The 19338-nt window shown below is 36.8% G+C and overlaps 1 long non-coding RNA gene across 1 annotated transcript; it reads right to left on the bottom strand.

The window, feature by feature from the left end:
* Positions 1-3559: 3559 nt before the first annotated feature.
* On the bottom strand, positions 3560-4402 carry LOC130809715 (uncharacterized). Its single transcript, XR_009040910.1, has 2 exons — positions 3857-4402; positions 3560-3775 (listed from the first exon to the last, which is right to left on the bottom strand). It is a non-coding gene; the product is annotated as an uncharacterized LOC130809715 (long non-coding RNA).
* Between the last annotated feature and the right edge of the window lie 14936 nt (positions 4403-19338).

Here is a 19338-nt window from a genome sequence, read left to right as displayed (position 1 = left end):
TAAAAAATTAATCTCAAACAAATAATTCAATACATTGACAGTGTTAGAAACATCAAGATTGACTACAAAAACTATGAACTCCATTGATAATCACAGAAGAAGAAGTGGAAATGCTTCATTACTTGAGAACTCTTACAAAGAAGTTGTAAGAATGTAAGAATGAACAAACTTAAAATACAAACTTCTATTACAAGAGTATTTATAGTGCTAGCTATTTACTACAAAAATCTTCTAGAAAGAAACACAAAATGACCAAAACTAACACACATTAAATTACAACAATGCAATCCGACGGAATCAATTCCAACCAATCATCATTGAGTATATGATTTGCAAGGATTGATGATTGAGCTGGCACATGTGATGTTGACTGCTAACAGATTCTAACATAATCTAACATCACCATAACAAACTTGCAACAACCTTGTGATGATGTGGCACATGAGCTGAGGGCAGGAGCTGTGCATGCTTGCATGCATGCACACTCACGAAACTACCATACACAATCAGGGAGGCTTGGGAGATGATTATGTTGTGAGCTAAGCTGAGTAGTTGCATGTGAGCTCTGAGCCAAAAGATCATTAAATTATTGAACATAATGCAGCACTTTAGTGAAGACATCAACAAGCTGAGAAGAGGTTGGGTGATATGTGAACTGAATGAGCCCCTCAAGGACCTTTCCCCTAGTAAAGTGGCAATCAATGGCAATGTGTTTAGTCCTTCCATGGAAAACTGGGTTTTTAGCAATGTGGAGGGCATACTGATTATCACAGTGAAGCATAACAGGCTTCATGTTTGTTATTCCCCACTCTTCCAAGAGCCTAACAAGCCATGCAACCTCTGAAGCAGCTGAGGACATAGCCCTGTACTCAGCTTCTGAAGATGATTTATGACACTGTGGGTTGCTTTTTAGACTTCCAGCTGATGGGTGAGCTTCTCGACATCATCACATAACCAGTGATGGACCTTCTGGTGTCAAAGCAGGCACCCCAATCAAAGTCAGAGTATGCTTGCAACTGAAGTTGATTAGAGGCTTTGAGAAGGATTTGTAGACACCTGATCGTGTCTCCCCGAATTGCAAGCCGATAATTGAACGTTATCGCGCCGCAATAGGTCCGGACGTGAGGAATATGCTCACCTCTTTTGAAAATAAAGTCTTAAAACAGTGTTTCTAAGTTCAAAACGTGCTTTAACGATTTTTTTTGGATTTATTAGAATTTTTGGACTTTTTAGGGCATCTTTGGTCTTCAAGGGCATTTTGGTAATTTTTCCAAGGCAATTAATAGATTTTTTAAGTTATTATTAATTTTCCACATTTTAAATGATTTTTCATAATTTTTCGAAATATTTTCATAATTTTTTTATTTATTTCTATTTATTTTTTATTTATTTTGACTTTTGTTACCATTTTTGTCTTAAAAACCTTTTTAAAACATTGTCCTAATTTCAAAATTTTTTTGTCTTAAAATAATTTTTTTGTGTGTCTTAAACAATAAATACTAGGTTTTGGGGAATAATCTAGAAACCTAAACCTAGATTTGTTTTCCTAAAAGATAGAGTGGTTTTCAAAAAAGATAAGCTTAGTTCCTTGGATAAAGTCTTAAAGCCGAACCAAAAAAGGATCACGAGTCATTATCTTCCTTAGAAACTCCGTAATCTTTTATTTCTCCGAAAATCTTATCTAGACCTGCGTAACAGCGCAAAAAGGCCTGCGTAGCATCGCAGGAAACTTGCGTAGGTACGCAGAAAAAGCTGCACAACAATGCAGGACGACGAAGCAGCGACACAACGTAGCCCAGACCTGCGACAGTACGCAGGCCTGGCTGCACTGGTATGTAGAGGACCTGCGTAGGTACGCAGCCCAGGCTGCGTTGCTACGGAGCCTTGGGTTGCTGCCAAGTGGCCTGTTGCTCTGTCCTGACCCGTTCGCGCTTATAAATACCTATTTCGACTTTCGTTCGAGAGGTTTTGGCAATTTTCGAGTGACGATTCTTCTCCTAAACACTGTCAAACATTCTTAAACACATTGAACACACATCTTCTTGATCTTTAATTCATCTTAAGCATATTCTACAAGTCTGTTTCGACTAAGCGCGCAAAGGAACACGATTATGAGGCTTCCTTCTTAATTCATCACTGTAATCATTCATTAAAACTATGTTTAATAAAGATTTGAGTTTAATAAATTAATTAACTGTATAGAAACCAATTTAGTTTAATTAATTCATGTTTAATTTTAGTTTGCATTTATGTAGATATGTAGGCTTTAATTCATGTTTAATTTTAGTTTACATTCATGTAGGTTATTCATATGCATGTTCATGTTTAGTCATTCATATTCATATTAGATTGTTAGTTTAATCATAATTTATGTCATATAATTCATATTCATGTCTTTAGTTCAATTATTCATATTCATATTGTTATCCATGTTCATGTCATACTTATATTATCATTCATAATATTTAGTCATCATCATTATCCATGTCATGTTCATATTCATGTCATCATTCATGTTTATAGTTTCATGTCATGTTCATAATTCATGTCATATTAATTAGTTTCATCATCCATGTCATTCATTCATATTAGTTAGTTTCATTGTATATTTGCCATCACCATTGTTATGCTTGTTAACAAAGACCTGTAATTATTTATGCTCACATTAAAGTCAGATAGTTATGGACAACCGGTTTAGGTACCTTTAATGTTGACTTTAATCAAAGTGACATTAGTTTACTTTAATTGTTACATGCTTAACAATGAACACACCTAGCATCATAGTTCTTATGCGCGATTAAGGAAATAATACAAAAATATATATGCATTCACTGATTATGACTATGGAATTGCAAAAGAGACCGATTAGAGACCACTACAGTGGGCAGACTGGGTTAATGATTCAGTCTGTAACCTGTCCTCGAATCCATGACTTGGTTACTAATCAGACTATGGGGCCTTTTAGGCACCAATGTTTCGGGTGTCCGCAAACCCAAAAGGCTCGGTGGCGACTTCCTCTTTTCGTAAGCCCCTTTACGCCAACACATTCACATGTGGTATCAAGGGCTCAAGCACCTTATGCGTAGGTCATGAAACCATGTCCTACAGGATTCCTTGCCCAAGAATAGCAGATAAATAATTCAGAACATGATGTAAAGCATGTTAGTGAGTAGTAGTAGGTGCCTGTAAGAACTGGCTCAGAGTTTGGACTGTGTATGCCAAATCTAGCCTAGTATTAGTAAAAATAATTTAGTTTGCCAACTAAACTTCATTTTTCATGGAGAAGGATTAGAAAGGGGAGTGCCATCAGTGGAGGACAACTTGGTGTTTAAAGGTAAGGGAGTGACCGTAGAGGTGGGTAACGTGCCGGGTTGTGTCATTATCGGGTCGAGTCAAAAGTTAAACGGGTTGAGCACCATTGACTCTAACTCGACCCGTTTAATTAAACGGGTTGAAACCCCTGACTCTAACTCTAACCCGCCTAAGTCTAATTTTTACAAATTTGGGCCCTTAAAAAGCTTAAGGATTAAAATAAGTCTGAAAAGACTGCATAATAATAAGTCTGATTCAATCATTCAATACATAAATAAGTCTGATTCAATAATTCAATACATAATGACTTAATAAGTCTGATACAATACATAAATACATAATACTACAAAAGGTTTAACAAAATACAATCCAAATCATTGGAGTCAAGAGGCTTCAGATTGTTGATTGGAAGAACAAGGTTCTAATACATCATCTTCCACATAATCCACATTCATCCCAACCACTTGTGTAAATCAAAAATATAAATCAGCAGAATATAAATAAAAAATAGTTCTATTAAAAGAAGAGGAAGAAAAATTATTACCAAGAGTCCAAGATGCAGCAGCGTCGCAGGCTCGCAGGGAGGAGTTACCAAGTGTCGCAGCGAACTGAGGTCTGAGGGGCAGCGAACTGAGGTGCAGCGAAGCGGCGCAACGAACTGAAGAAGTGAAGATGCAGCGAAACCCTAAGCGAAGAAAACGAAGGGAGAGAAAGTAGAGGTGGGTGAAAGTGTGAAAGTGAAACCCTAGAAGGTTAGAGATGCGGTATATGGTATATCAGTAAAGTGAGTGAGTAAATTAGTAAAGTGACTTGTGAGAGGAGCCCAAAGTTGGGTATAAATTTGGGCCCCTTAAAAGCTTAAGGATTGAATTATTTTGTCAAATTATTAAAAATAATAAACGGGTTATACGGGTTAAACAGGTTGAACTGCTCAACTCTAACCCGACCCGTTTATTAACGTGTCAATTTCGAGTTAACCCGTATATATAAACGAGTTGACAAGCATGACCCAAACCCGTTTATTAGCGGGTCGATTTCGATCGAGTTGTCGAGTTGGGTCGCATTTGCCCACTTCTAGAGTGACCACAGGCTTGAATGTTGTAATCCCTTAGTTTGGCAACTCCTTGGTAAATTTGTGTTGAGAGACTGTAATTCCTTCTGATATATAACCAATCTCCAGGCCTAAAAAGAAGCTCAACACCCCAAGGTCCTTGATGCTAAAAATTTTGTCAAGATGAGCTTTGAGACTGTTTATGACATCCAAATTTGTACAAGTAAGAATCATGTCATCTACATAAATGGCAGCCAATATGAGAACAGATTCAGTCTTCTTGATGAAACGAGCATGAACACTATGTGATTGAGTGAAACCCTACACTTGAAGCTCAGTGTATAGCTTAGCAAACCTATGTCTGCTAGCTTGCTTTAACCCATATAATGACTTCTTTAATCTGCACATGACTATATTGCTTTGACTAGGATTACCTTCAGGCAACTTCATGTAAACCTCTTCATAGAGATCACCATGTAGAAATGCATTATTAACATCTATTTGATAAAGAGTCCAGCCTTTATGTGCAGGAACAGAAAGGATACGATACACTTGACAGTGGCCATTTTAACAACTAGAGAGAAGGTTTCCATGTAGTCAACCCCATGTTTTTGTGTATAACCCTTTGCAACCAGCCTAGCCTTAACCCTTTCTACAGAACCCTTTGCTTTCAACTTTATTTTGAATACCCACTTATAACCAATATGTTTCTTCCCCTTTGGAAGATCAACTATATCCCAAGTATTGTTGGCAGAAAGAGCTTTCAGTTCTGCATTCACTGCATCAATCCATTTAATATCTAGTATTGCCTCTTTATAAGTAATGGGCTCTACTAAATGTTTTGTTTGTGCTATGTGTGCCTGGTGTTTAGAAGGAAAAGAGGAGAAAGAGACAAGATTGCACCAGTGTTTTGTGACTGGTGTTGAAGCTGTATTACGAACATAGTCCTGAAGATCTGGAGGAGGGACATGATTCCTAGAGGATCTTCTAGATTTAGAATGCTTAGAACCAAGGATGGTTTCATTTCCAGGTGGAATCGGAATGTTTGTGTTTGAAGATATGTTTGTGTTTGAAGATGTTGGAGAGAAAGAAGTGAAAGAAGGAGAAGATGGAGGAGATTCTGAAATATCATGTATTTCAGAAGCTATATTAGGAGAAAGAGTGTTGGTAATGTCATATAGGAATGGATCTGGAAAGATGTGAGCTTGAGAGTTTGTAGAAAGGAAGAATTGGAAAGGTGTTTGAGAGGGAGTTTGTGAGTGATGGTAGGGAAAGTGTTTCTCCTGAAATTGAACATACCTTGAGACAATGACTTTGTGAGTTTGAAGAGTTAAAACTCTGTATGCTTTCTGTCCTGGAACATACCCTATGAATACACAAGGCTCAGCTTTTAGGTCAAACTTGTGTCTATGAGCTGGACTAGTTGTTGTGTAGCATAAGCAACCAAATGCCCTTAGATGATCAAGTTTAGGTGGATGTCCATAAAGCTTTTAATAAGGGGAGACATTATTCAGGATTATTAATGGCATTCTATTAATCAAGTAGATAGAAGTCAAGGCACAATAACCTCAATGATGAATTGGAAGTTTTGATTGGAAAAATAATGCCCTAGCAGTGTCTAGGATATGCCTATGTTTCCTTTCTACCACCCAATTTTGTTGTGGTGTATTAGGACAACTTGTTTAATGATTAATTCCATTTTCTTAATAGATTTAAAGAATAGATCCTTGACAAAGTTCATTGGCATTATCAAACCTAAGAGCCTTAATGGTGATACTAAACTATCTTTTGACCCAAGCATTGAATTGTTTAAGGACATCAATAGAATCTAACTTGTATTGAAGCATATGAACCCAAGTGGATCTAGAAAAATCATCAACAATGGTAAGAATATGCTTGTATTTATTCATAGTAACATGTTTAAATGGACCCCAAAGGTCAACATATATTAACTCAAAAGGCTTACAAGTTTTTTACACTACTAATAGGAAAAGGAAGTCTGTAAAACTTGACAGACTTGACAGAACTCAGCATTAACTACATTATTTACATTGAGTGATGGAAAAATATGCTTAAAATAAAGGGATATGTCCTAGTTTAAGATGCCATAGTTTTGCTTCACTATTTGCAGTAGACTGAGACTTAGATATGAGAGAAACACCAGCATTAGATGAATTTAGCTTGTGTGTGAGACTGAGATTTGAAGAAAGAACATTTTAATGACAGGCTGAATGAGCAGAGTGAGCAGCAGAAGGGGATGAGTTAGTTGTGTAATATAAATCCCTCTTGAGCTTACCAAGAACCAGGGGATTGCTCATTGAAGGGCCCTGGACAACACAAGCATCATATGTAAAATATATTGGACATCCTAAATCAAAGGAAAGTTTTAAGACAGAAATTAAATTATATTTGAATCCAGGCACATACAGAACATCTAATAATAAGATTTCATCTAAAACTTTAACATTGCCCTTGTGTGTAACTGCCACTTTGTCTCCATTAGGCAATTCAGTGAGTGATTCAAATAGTTTGTGATCATATGTCATATGATCACTAGCTCCACTGTCAATTATCCAATTAGTATTGTGCACGGAATAAAAGCAAAATATACCTGCCATGAAAGCAGAATGCTCTTCTAAAGTTGAAGCTACAACAATGTCCTCTTCCTTGCCTAGCCAATTGAACAACTTCTAGAACTGTGAGGGAGTAAGCTGAGATTGAACATTTGTGGCCTCATTTGTGTAGCTGATTGAATTATTAACAACAATAATTGGTGGTGCAGTTGTCTTAGAGATTGATGTGAACTCAAGGTTCCATCATCATTGCTTTCAAACTCTCGTAGTGCACAATGTGCAAATCTCTTATTATTCTACCCTGGTGGAAAACCATTCAACTTATAGCATTATGCTTTGGTGTGGCCTGACACTTTACAGTAATCACAAATGGTATTTGTATTCCTCCTGCAAGTATTAGCTCTAGGTGCCAAGTAAGGTGGCCTAGACTGATATTATAAAGGTGTATTACTTGGTGGTGGCCTCACATAACTGTCACTGAACCTTCTTCTCTCTGCAGCAAAAGCCAAAGATTCTTGTACAGAACTTTGCACTTTTCTTATCTCTTGATGCCTTTGTTCTTGAAGCAAGAGCCTGTATGCTGTGGTGATATTAGGTAAAGGCGCATCATGAGTATATTGGTTTTCACTTGAGCATATGAGTTATTGAGTTTCATTAGAAACTGAATCAACCTTTGATCTTGTTAAATCTTAAGATACTGTTGTGCAGTGTTTAGTTGCAATTACAACCAGTACATTCACAAATGGGTAAGAGACTGAGATTATTAAGTTCATCCCAGAGCACCTTAATTTGTGTAAAGAACTCAGCTACATTTTCATCTTTATGTTCAAGATGTGCTAATTCTTTTTCTTGTGAGTAAAGTTGTGCTGCTGAAGTGCTACCACATCTTTCTTCAAGATCTTTCCACATTTCTCTAGCACTCTTGAAAAAGAAAATGCTCTTTCCTGTCATCGGACCTACGGAAGACAAAAGCAAATGGGGTTCCACCATCAAATTGTTGTTTCCAAAACAAAAAGCAAAAGCAAAAGCTGCATTGCAAAGTTCAACAAAGATTATGACAATTCCAAGTCAAAACCTAAGCGCACATTGGGGGCTACTACAACCCTTATCTTAGTCACATCACAACTATCAGAAGTCCTTTATAAAGCATGTCTCAAACTTACGCCTATATTCAACAAAGACAAAACAAAGTGCTAGAACTACATAAGGCCTGATTCCAAAATGTAAACGTATGCAACCTCTCAAGAGGCGCAACCCTAATTGTCTTTAAATAAACTCAAAATATACATCATGCAACTCTGCAAATTGGAAGTTTGCTAGTTGAAGAAAATCAATGGCTCACAAATCAGTTCTTACTTCTTACCACACAAGGCCCACATTGGGTATCTTGTGTGACAAAAACATTCAATCAATTAATTGGAGCCCCACATGAACATTGTAGACACCTGATCATGTCACCCCCTTTATAAGTTGATGATTGAACGTTACTACGCCGCAAGAGGTCGGGACATGAAGAATATACTTGCCTCTTTAAAACAAAATCTGAAAATGGTATTTCTAAGTTCAAAATGCACTTCAATGATTTTTCTGGAATTTATCATGATTTTTTCGGGATTTTTTAGGCATCTTCGGTTTTCAAGGGCATTTTCATCATTTTCCAAGGCAATTAATAAATTTTCTAAGTTTTTATTAAATTTCTTCATTTCTAATGATTTTTCATAATTTTCTAAACATTTTCATTATATTCTATTTATTTTCATTTTTCGTTATTGCAACCTTTGTTTTTTATTACAACCTTTTGTCTTAAAATCCTTTGTTTTTATCAAAAACCTTTGTCTTAAAATCATAATTAGGATAGTTTTAATTTAATATTAAAATCCTAAATCTGATTTTCAAAACCTAGATTTGTTTTCTAAAAGATAGATTGGTTTTCAAAGATAACTTAGTTGCCTTGGATAAAATCCTTAAAACCGGAGTAGGATGTAATTACGTGCTTGTCTTCTTTACTAACTCCCTAATTTTCCGGAAATCTTATCCAGATCTGCGTAATAGCACAAAGTAGTCCAGCATAGCAGCGTAGGAGCGCAACATATAAGCGCAACGCAAACCCAGTCTGCGCCAGTACGCAGCCAAAGCCTATGCCAGTACGCAGAAAGCTTGCACTGGTACGCACAAAGCCTGCGCTGGTAAGAAGCTTAGCTGTGTCACTACGCAGCCTTTGGTGCTGCCATGTGGCTCTGCTTTGTGTTCTAGCCCGTTCTCGCTTATAGATACCTTTTTCGACAATTCGTTCGGGAGTTCTGACCTTTTTATGACTTGCGTTTCTATTCTAAACTTTTCTAAAACTCTCTAAACATTCTCTAAAACACTTCAAAACACTTCTATTCAATTCTCTATTCACCTTGAGCATATTCAACGAGTATGTATTGACCACGCGCGTAAAGGTACACAATCCTGAGACGTCTATTTCAATTCATCACTTTAGTTTTTCATTAAATCAATGTTTAATAACGATTTGAATTCAATAAACTAATTAATCATGTAGATACCAACTTATTTTCTAGTTTATTATTCATGTAAATATGTAGGTTATAGTTCATGTGTTAACTATTAGTGCATATTCATGATTAGTTTAGTTTGCATTCATATTTATTCTAGTTTCATGATTCATGTTCAATAATCATGTCATATTTATTTTAGTTTATCATGTTCATATTTAGTTATTAGTTTCATAATCCATATTCATGTTTATATTCATGTTAATATTATCCTCATGCATTCATATTCATCATCATTCATTCATATTATTATTCATATATTTTGTATATTCTATTGTCTCTTTCTATTTGTCAATCACTATTGATATTGCTTGTTTGATAAAGACCTATAATTATATGTTCTCGCATTAAAGTTAGATAATTATGGACAACCGGTTTTAGATACCTTTTAAATAAGACTTTAATCAAAGTATCACATAGTTTTAAGTAGTTGTTACATGCTTAATATAAACTCGCCTAGTAATTGCGCTTTGAGGACATAATCCTGAGATATCAATGTATTCTTAAATTATGATCATGGAATTACAAAAAAGACCAATCAGAGACCCCTATAGACGGGCGGATTGGGTAAATGATTCAATCCGTGACCTGTCTCTGAATCTATTTGTTTGTCTCTGGTTATTCAATGGACTCATGTTTTAGCTTTTGTGACTAGACATTTTCGGATGCCCGTGAGTCAAAAAGGCACTGTGGCGATTCTTCTTTTCGAAAGTACAGTGTCCAAGCACAGTCACATGTGCTGTCAACAAGTATTCAATAACTTGTGCGTAAGCCCTACACGCGATGCCCACAAACCTGTTTCTCATCTTTGAGATACGTAGCAGCCTTTCAAGGCTTGGTTATTATCACCATCACCATCCCTATCCTTATCTTTGTCATCACATTACAATTCTCCTTTTTTAGATCATGTCATCACTATCATCATTGTCATCATCCTCCTTTTCATCATCATTATCATCTTCCTCATTCTTATCGTGACTACCATCATCATCACTATTATTGCCACAGTAGTGTAGATGCCTAATTTTGTCATCTAAAATTAGCCTTAATACTTAGTGTAAACGCCTAATTTTGTCATCTCAAATTAGCCTTAATACTTAGGCACATTTGTATTGCTTTGACATCTCACTATCTTCAGCCGGCAAAGCGATGTCTGCCTTTTATCAAGCTTATCGAATTACATTATAGCTTGCGATAACATTTCTTTAGTGCTTTACGACTTGACATTCATTTTCAATGTCATTGTCCTTTTCGCTGGCAGCACACACTGCCTGTGTGGGCCCGAGACCCGGGATTCAATGACGACAGCCCTATGGCTGCCCCTTCTCGCTGAAAGCAAAACATGCATTAGTTCTTCCTCGATGGACCGCTCATTTATTTTATTTTCTTTTTTATTTGATTTTCATTTTAATTTCAATTTAATTTAATTTTCATTTTTTTTAATTTTCATTTTTCAAAATCTTAAATTTTCATTTTTATTATTTATTTTCAAAAGGTTTTTATCGGTTTTTGCAGAAATCGCGCGTAATCGCGGTTTTTGAGCCTTTTTCAGGTTTTAAATGGTTTTCCCGTCGAATTTCTTTATAAAAATTGCACAAACATACAGTATAAGGCCAAACTGAGCTCCAGGCCCAATTCTTGCCATGCGCAATTACCAACTGCGCATGGGCCAACTGGTCCCAGATTTCAGCACGTGCTTTTGTATTGGATTTTAAGCTTAGCCATGAAAATTCAAGCTGGGAAGGCTGTGCGTGATTATCAACTGCGCACACCCCAGACTTGGTTTCCTAAGTCGTTTCGTCGATTCTTATCTTTTGGTGAAGATTTGGATTAGATCTGACTCCGCAGTTGGCTGTTACAGTACGTTTTCTGAAGATAATTAGGATTTTGACTGATTCTTTCCTAATCTTTCAATCTCCCTAAATCTTTGCTGATTTTCAGCATCTTATCCTCACAAATCTGCTGGCATCTTCTTATCTCCCTTATCTTTAATCTATTTTTCTCATCTTTTATCTATTTTCTATTTATCTTTTACTGATTTTTGGATTTAATTAATTATTTCCAATTATCTTTTATTTTCCTATATAAACACCTCTCATCTGTTTTTAAAATCAGCAATGAATATTTAGAAAAATCAGCAGTTTTACAGTAGAAAAATACAGTAGTTTTATTTTCTCTCACTTAGAATTACGTAGTTTCTAAACATCTACAAAAAGCATTAAAACTTGCAAACACTCACAAAAAACAAATCAAACACATTTAAAGTTTAAGTTTTCATTGCTTCTTGGAGTTGTGGCTAAGCGCAAGTCGAGGAAGGCGAAAACCGTTACATTGTTGTCCCCACAAAAACCTGTTCGTTGCTTTCCTAGGCGGAAGGGGTATATTTCTGAGCATCCCTAAAACTCCATATTTTCATTATTCATATTTATTTGCGCATTTACGGTTTCATCACCATATTATTATTGTTAAGGGATAATTTAGAGTTAATTGTTCACTAAGAAAGATCAAATCTTTGGACAATATTGATGCATGTTTAGGCACCTTGAATGAATCTTTAATTCTACTTTAACGTTTAGACTAATAATAATTGCTTGATATCACCACACATATATTTTTGTATTAATACTGTCATTGTTGCATGGTATAAATAAATTTGCTTTGTGAAATTGGAACCCTTGTTTGAGTCGTTAAACATACTTTTTCAATGCATTCCATTGTCTAAGTATGGTTTCCTCGAAGGCCCACCATCTCTTTGTTCATGACCATAAAATGGAGTCATTTGCGAGAAATCGCGCATTATACGTGGTTTATGAGTTTACCTTAGAATTCATTGGCGACTTCAAACTCTGCAAAATCATTATTAGAGTGCCCTATGAACGAGTTGTTTCTTGGGACAGTACTTTTTCCAATACCCGAGCCGAAACCGTCGTCACTCGGTGAGGACCCCGTGTCGGAGCATACCACTCAAAAACACAGGTGGAGAGACGCCCCGCACACAGTGAGGCACTTTTGCATTGCTTTGACGCATTATTATTTTCAGCCGACAAAGCGATGTCTGCCTTACATCAAGCTTATTGCATTCCATTATAGCTTGCGATAGCATTTCCTTAGTGCTTTACGACTTGACATTCATTTGCAATGTCATTGTCCTTTTTGCTGGCAGCACACACTTCTTGTGTGGGCCCGAGGCCCGAGATTCAATGATGACAGCCCTTTGGCTTCCCCTTCTCGTTGAAAGCAAAGCGTGCAACAGTTCTTCCTTGACGAACCACTCATTTCATTTTGATTTTGATTTTGATTTTATTTTTCTTTTTAATTTGATTTTCAATTTAATTTCAATGTAATTTTGATTTTAATTTGATTTTCAATTTTAATTTCATTTTTCAAAATCTTTAATTTTCATTTTTATTGATTTTCAAAAGGTTTAATTTCTGTATTGGATTTTAAGCTCAGTCCTAAAAAAATCTAGGTGGGGTCCTCATGCGCGCTTACCAAGGACGCACACCCCGAATCTGATTTCCTAAGTCGTTTCGTCAATTCTTATCGTTTGGTGAAGATTTGGATTAGATCCGACTCCGCAGCTGGCTGATTTTGTACGATATTTGAAGATAATTAGGATTTTAACTGATTCTTTCCTAATATTCTGATTTCCCTAAATCTTTTGCTGATTTTCAGCACTTATCTTCAAAAATCTGCTATCATCTTCTCATCTTCTAATTATCTCCCTCATCTTTTTCTTATTTCCTTTATCTTTTATCTGTTTTTTCTTTATCTTTTATTGATTTTTTGGAATTAATTTATTATTTCCAATTATCTTTTATTTTCCTATATAAACAACCCTTCTCTGCTTTCAAAATAGACAGTTTTCAATCATCAGTAATTTAGTTTTAAGTTTCAATTATTAGCAGCAACTATCATCAGTAAAGGGTATTTTGGTCATTTTACTTTCCGCTGATTCTTATAACCGGCAACTTTATGTACTGGTTTCGAGTTTATAATATTCGTGTAATCATTATTGCACGATTCGTTTATGTTCAAAGCAATTTTATTTATACAAATCTGCATTCATCTGCATTCATCCTGCATACATTCCGAAGCGTCGTTCGTCCGCAAACGGCCGGAGGATGCTAAGTTACTCCTAAAAACTCGAGTCTAATGAAACAAACTTTATACATGGCTCACCTACCTATTGGGGAAGTTATTCGCGTACGTCATAATTGGCCCACTTGGCCTCTAGATTCGCAATCGAAGCTTCATCCCGACCATCGTGTTTCCCTCCTGCACTCCAGAGTAGGGTTGGAGATCAGCTATTGTGCAACTTACGGGTACACCTCGTTCATGCATAAAACGTGCGGGGTACACTGTGTCGCAACATGGTAGTTGGTTTCTTAACATGGGACCCTAAACCTAACCCGATGAACCCAAACCGACCAACTAGAAACTTAGAACTGGACTTTTAGGTGGTAACCCATATGCATTCGTGTGTGATGTGACATTATTATATCACTATTGCCATCCATATTGCTTATGTGATTAGGTGCTGTTATTATCGCCATTATGCACCGTTATTATCGCCATTTTATGCTAGACATAGGTCCGTTCATGTTGACTACTAGGAAGTGTGGATTATTACTAGCCATTTCCAAAAATGGAAAATTATTACAATGACTAAGAAGGAAACTTATAAATGACAACTATTTACAGCCGTCATTTACATCTTTCCCGAAATAGTCGTTACTATAATTGGCCATACTATTTTGGGGTGTTTAGTGACTTTCCACCTTAGTCCTTGCTATTTTAGTTTCTTTCCAAAAAGGAAACTTTCCTAATAAGGACTATACTTCTTTTTAGACATTTATGTGCTAGTTTGGGCTAGGTTAGTTCAATCCAAAAGACATAAGCCCACATTAACTAATGGACCCATGTCCGTAGTTATTATGGACTTTTGCACATGGACCTTGATAATTTGATTCAACCACCATTGAACCATCTTATCATGGCCGAACTCTACCGGATTTTAGGCTCGATTAGAGTTCTTTTAGGCTAAAACCGACTACTGCATTAGGATAAAGAGTCTAAAATGAATTCTAAATTAACTAAAGTCCACTTTTTTAGGACGACTAGTACCGCTTGGCGTCGTGACAAGACCAATCGTTTGCAACGCAGCGCCGAAGTGCTACTGCAATTGCCGCTCCGCCATAGACCTTGTTCTAAAGTCATTAACCAAACCAAGCCCATCACACCTCCTTCATTTCACTTTCCTCTAAACCTTAACACTTCATCACCCTCTTCACCAACTACACCCACAACACCAAGAACACCAACCACCACACCCACATCGCTCAGATCACCCAACTCACTTGCTAACCTCTTTCGCACCCTTACTCTAAATCCTCCCACATCACCTCATTCCGAGTCATCTAGTTCTTCTCCATCTACGAGTTCAAACATGTCCGAACTTGAACAAACTGTTCAAAAGCTTACCGTACGTCTCGCCGACCTAGAGACTGAATTAGCTACCGAAAAGCGCAAAAATGCTGAAAATTCCTTGCACACACCAGACAAGGTTAAGCAAATTGAAAACATGGTCCACAAAATAACAAAACCCGAGACCTATTTTCACTATGACTATGCGACGATTCCTATTGTTGCGCTTCCTGAAAAGTTTGTCACATCTGACATACCAAAGTTCAAGGCCACCGACAATCCCGTTCACTACCCAAGGAGCATTCAAGGATGCATGGTCTTGAAGAAAGTAGAGGAAAGTTTATATCCTATAGTTTTCCCTATGTCTCTAGAATCTGTTCCTTTAAACTGGTTCTACTCTCTCGATCCCACAAAAGTCTCAACATGGGACAAAATCACTAAAGTCTTCCTTGCTCAATACTCTTGTAACACTGAATTTCAAGTCACCCTTTGTGAACTAGAAGTGCTTAAACAAAGTGATGATGAAGGCTTTACATTATTCTACAAAAAATGGCGTGAACATGCTGCTCAAATGATTCAACGCCCATCTGAAACTGAACTAGTGCAAAAGTTTTTAGACAATCTCTCTAGTCCTTACAAACAACACCTACAGTACCTTGGTCTCGACACATTCAAAAGAATCTATGATGTTGGAATCAAAATTGAAAACGACTTGCTCAAGCTAAAAGAACTGAAATTTCATGACAACAAAGAAGCAATAAAGAATCCTACACCACTTGGCAATGACATCAATACTGTTGAGGCGCGTCCCTACAAAACTTGGGTTCGTGGTAGAACTTTTACACCAATTGGCATGACTTACACCCAAGCATTAGAGAAGCTTCATGACAAAAAGCAACTGTATCCTGTGGGGCCAACTCCTAATCCTCCCGAAGACAAGAGAAGTCCAAACTTTAATCTTAATACCTATTGCAAGTATCATAGAGGTTGTGGACATGACACCGAACGTTGTTGGGTGCTCAAACATATAATTCAAGACATGATCGAAGAAGGCAAACTGAATCTTCCGATATGACAATCACCTTAAGGCCTTAAGGGTACCTTACTCTTTCCAAATTGAATGTTCCACTCGAATGTTCAAACATTGCTCTAATCTTTCCATTCGAATGTTTAGACAAGCTTTGATTACATCACATGACTAGCTAATCAACGAACACATCTCCGAATGCGCTACCATCCAAAAGCCCAAGCTAGGGAGGAGTCCAAGCTCAAGTAGTTAATAGTTGAGTCTAGAAGTCAAGTTTAATTTGTTTTCTGTTAGCTTTTCTTTTGCTTTCCATAGATTCTCTGCTCAGGCTTATGATGACAAGCCTCTTTCTTGCTGTACTAGCTTACTCTATTAATAAAATGAATTTCTTCTTCATTTCTTTTGTATCTATACTCTACAATCCTTCCATCCTTTTTCTTCATCTCTTCACTTAATCTGTCTTGCTAATTAAAATGAACAAAGGCAATATAATTGATTGATTGAATGATAACAATAAAATGGGGGCTCACATAGCTCATTTACAAACTAAAGGCCCATCCCAGGTCTCTAAATAGGGGGCTCACAACAGTCCACCTACAACAAATTTGGCACAACACACAAAAGAGGCAAACATTACACCACAAAAGAATTCCCTAACTCCCTGGAGCCTAAACACAATGGCCTACATATAATCTCAATAACTTTGGGGTAAGAGAATTGACTGTCAAGAAAAAGAAAAAAGAGACACCAAGATTTTCAAGCAAATAAGAATATCCAATCAAGCAATACAAAATGAAAGACAAGAAACAAATGGTTGTGAACTATCAAACATTAAAGCCAAAAGTAAATAGCTTAGTCAAAAAGCTCAAATAAAGATCATGACAGTTCCAAGTTAGAAGCTAGACACAAACTGGGGCTACTACAACCCTTAACTTAACCACATCACAACCATCAAAGTCCTTTATAAAGCATGCCTCACTTGTGCCTATATTCACAAAGATAAAACAAGATGCTAGAACTATGTATGGCCTGATTCCATAATGGATACGTATGCAACCTCTCAAGAGGCGCGACCCCAATTGTCTTCAAAACATCTTAAAAAAAAATCATACGACTCTGCAAATTGAAAGTTTGCTAGTTGATACAAACAAAGGGCTTGCAAATAAGTTCTTACCACACAAGGCCTACATTTAGGTCCCTTGTGCCACAAAATCATTCAATCAATTAATTTGAACTATGCATGAACCCGATTCTCATCTTTGAGATACGTAAGCAGCCTTTCTAGGCTCGGTTTCTATCACTATCATCTTCTTCCTTCTTCATATCATCATTGTCATCATCTTCTGTTTCATCATCATCATTATCTCCTCCTTCCCATCATTATTACTATCACCATCATTGTAACTATCATCATCATTGATATCATCATTGTCATGATACATCTCACAACTTTGGACGTAGCAAATCACGTCCTAACAACATTGCCTAATTACAAATGACAATATAAAGCAAGACAATTAACTGTTGTACTCTTTTTTCACTTTCTCAAACACAAATCTCTTCTTACTTCCACATTTTTCTTTCACCCTTCTTCCACATTCCTTACTCCAAAAAATGCTTTCTTCTTCCTTCCACAAAATTCATCTCTAGAGTTGATTTCTTAGAGTCATCTTGCGATTACTTTGAGTATTGGGCTTTTCAATAGTTTGGACTTCCACATTCATGCATCGATGTCGTCTCAACGACATGGACATTCACAAGCTAGTTCTCCAACAAGCCAAGGCCGACAAGGTGTCTAAAAAAAAAGGAACAAAGAACAAAAAAAAAAAAAACTGTCTCATAATGCTTTCATAAAGCAGTACTTGCTTCTTCAGCATTCTTTCAAGGACATGTTACTTTCACCACAAACGCTTTCACAACCTACCATAGCTTCACAAAACTTTGACTTCCCCATGTTGACCCTTCAAATATATAGCACCTCTCTTAAAGACCATCCATAGCACTTCGTGAAAAGTGGTACTAGCATCTCTCCTATCGATTAAGCATAGTCGCAGTAGTTATTTGTTTTGAGTCTTGCTTGTTGTGTCTCACTAATACAAACATGGGGGCTGTTCCTAACAAGTGGCTTGGGGGCTAAAAGCTAGTCTTCAACAGAATATAAGCTATGTTGTCCTACTGTTTTGTTGTCCACTGTCTGTTGTCTAGTAGTTGTTATCTCAACTATCTCGCTGTTAGCTGTCTACTACTCACTATTCATTGTCCACTCTCTTACTATTTGTTGTCTAGCTGTCTAGTTGTTCACTGTCTAGCTGTTCACCGTGTAGCTTCACTGTCTAATTGTCTAGTTTCACTTTAACACCATCCCCTAGGTCGTTGTTTGCTGTTGCTGTTGGCAGTTGCTGTTTTGCTGTTTATTGTTTGCTGTTTTGCTGTTTGTTGTTTTGCTGTTTCGCTGTTTGTTGTTTGTTGTCTCGCTATTTGCTGTCCAGCTGTTTGTTGTCTTGCTGTCTCATTTTTTGTTGTTGTTGTTCCGCTATTTACTGTTCACCATCTGTTGTCCACCTATTTCTGTCTCACTGTTCACTTTCACTTACCCAATACTATCCCTTCTCACTATTCTATCATACCACCAATCTGTAACCTCCATTTGCATGGTCAAACATGACCTACATACACTAGAGGCGTGTGTGAGCCTTACCCACACATGGTCCTCTGGGCCCCTTCTTTTCCCACTTGGTTCCCATAGCTTCCTCAACATAGAACAAGAGCCCCATTGGACCATGTGTGGGCCTTACACACACATGGCCAAGTTCTTTTTTCTTGGGCTTACTATCCAATTTATCCTTCTGGGCCTGGTTCGTGTCCTTGCTTGCTTGCAATTTCACTAATTTTAGCTTAATCCCTGATTAATGCTAATTATCTTGAATGACAATTATTGCTCACAAAGTACAAGCGACATTGGCATCATTATTGATTCCGATCATTCTTTGGAATTATCAATCGATACTTCAATATTACATTGATTATTTTTAAAATTCTTGAATCCATGATTAAGAATTGCTTTGGCATGAAATTTGACTTTCATTAGCATTTATTCGTGCACACTTTGCTCGAATTATCATTCAATCTATCATAATTCAGCTCACAAATTGCTTATCTCCTAGGAAAAGCTATTCCTCGAAATTCTTTGCTTCACTATCACAAAGACACCAATTGACCTTATTGCTTATTAAGAAAAGCGATTCTTCAAGGCATTTTTATACTCCTCTTGGAAAAGAGATTCTACTTTTTCCCTTTATCTCATCATTCTTCGGAAAAGCGATTCCACTTTTACCATTTATCTCATTACTCTTGGAAAAGCGATTCCACATTACTGTTTACATCTCACTA

Source organism: Amaranthus tricolor, chromosome 4 (genome assembly GCF_026212465.1).
Source record: "Amaranthus tricolor cultivar Red isolate AtriRed21 chromosome 4, ASM2621246v1, whole genome shotgun sequence".
Lineage (NCBI taxonomy): Eukaryota > Viridiplantae > Streptophyta > Magnoliopsida > Caryophyllales > Amaranthaceae > Amaranthus > Amaranthus tricolor.
The sequence above is the reverse complement of the archived record's forward strand: the minus strand, read 5'-3'. Positions and strand labels throughout refer to the sequence as shown.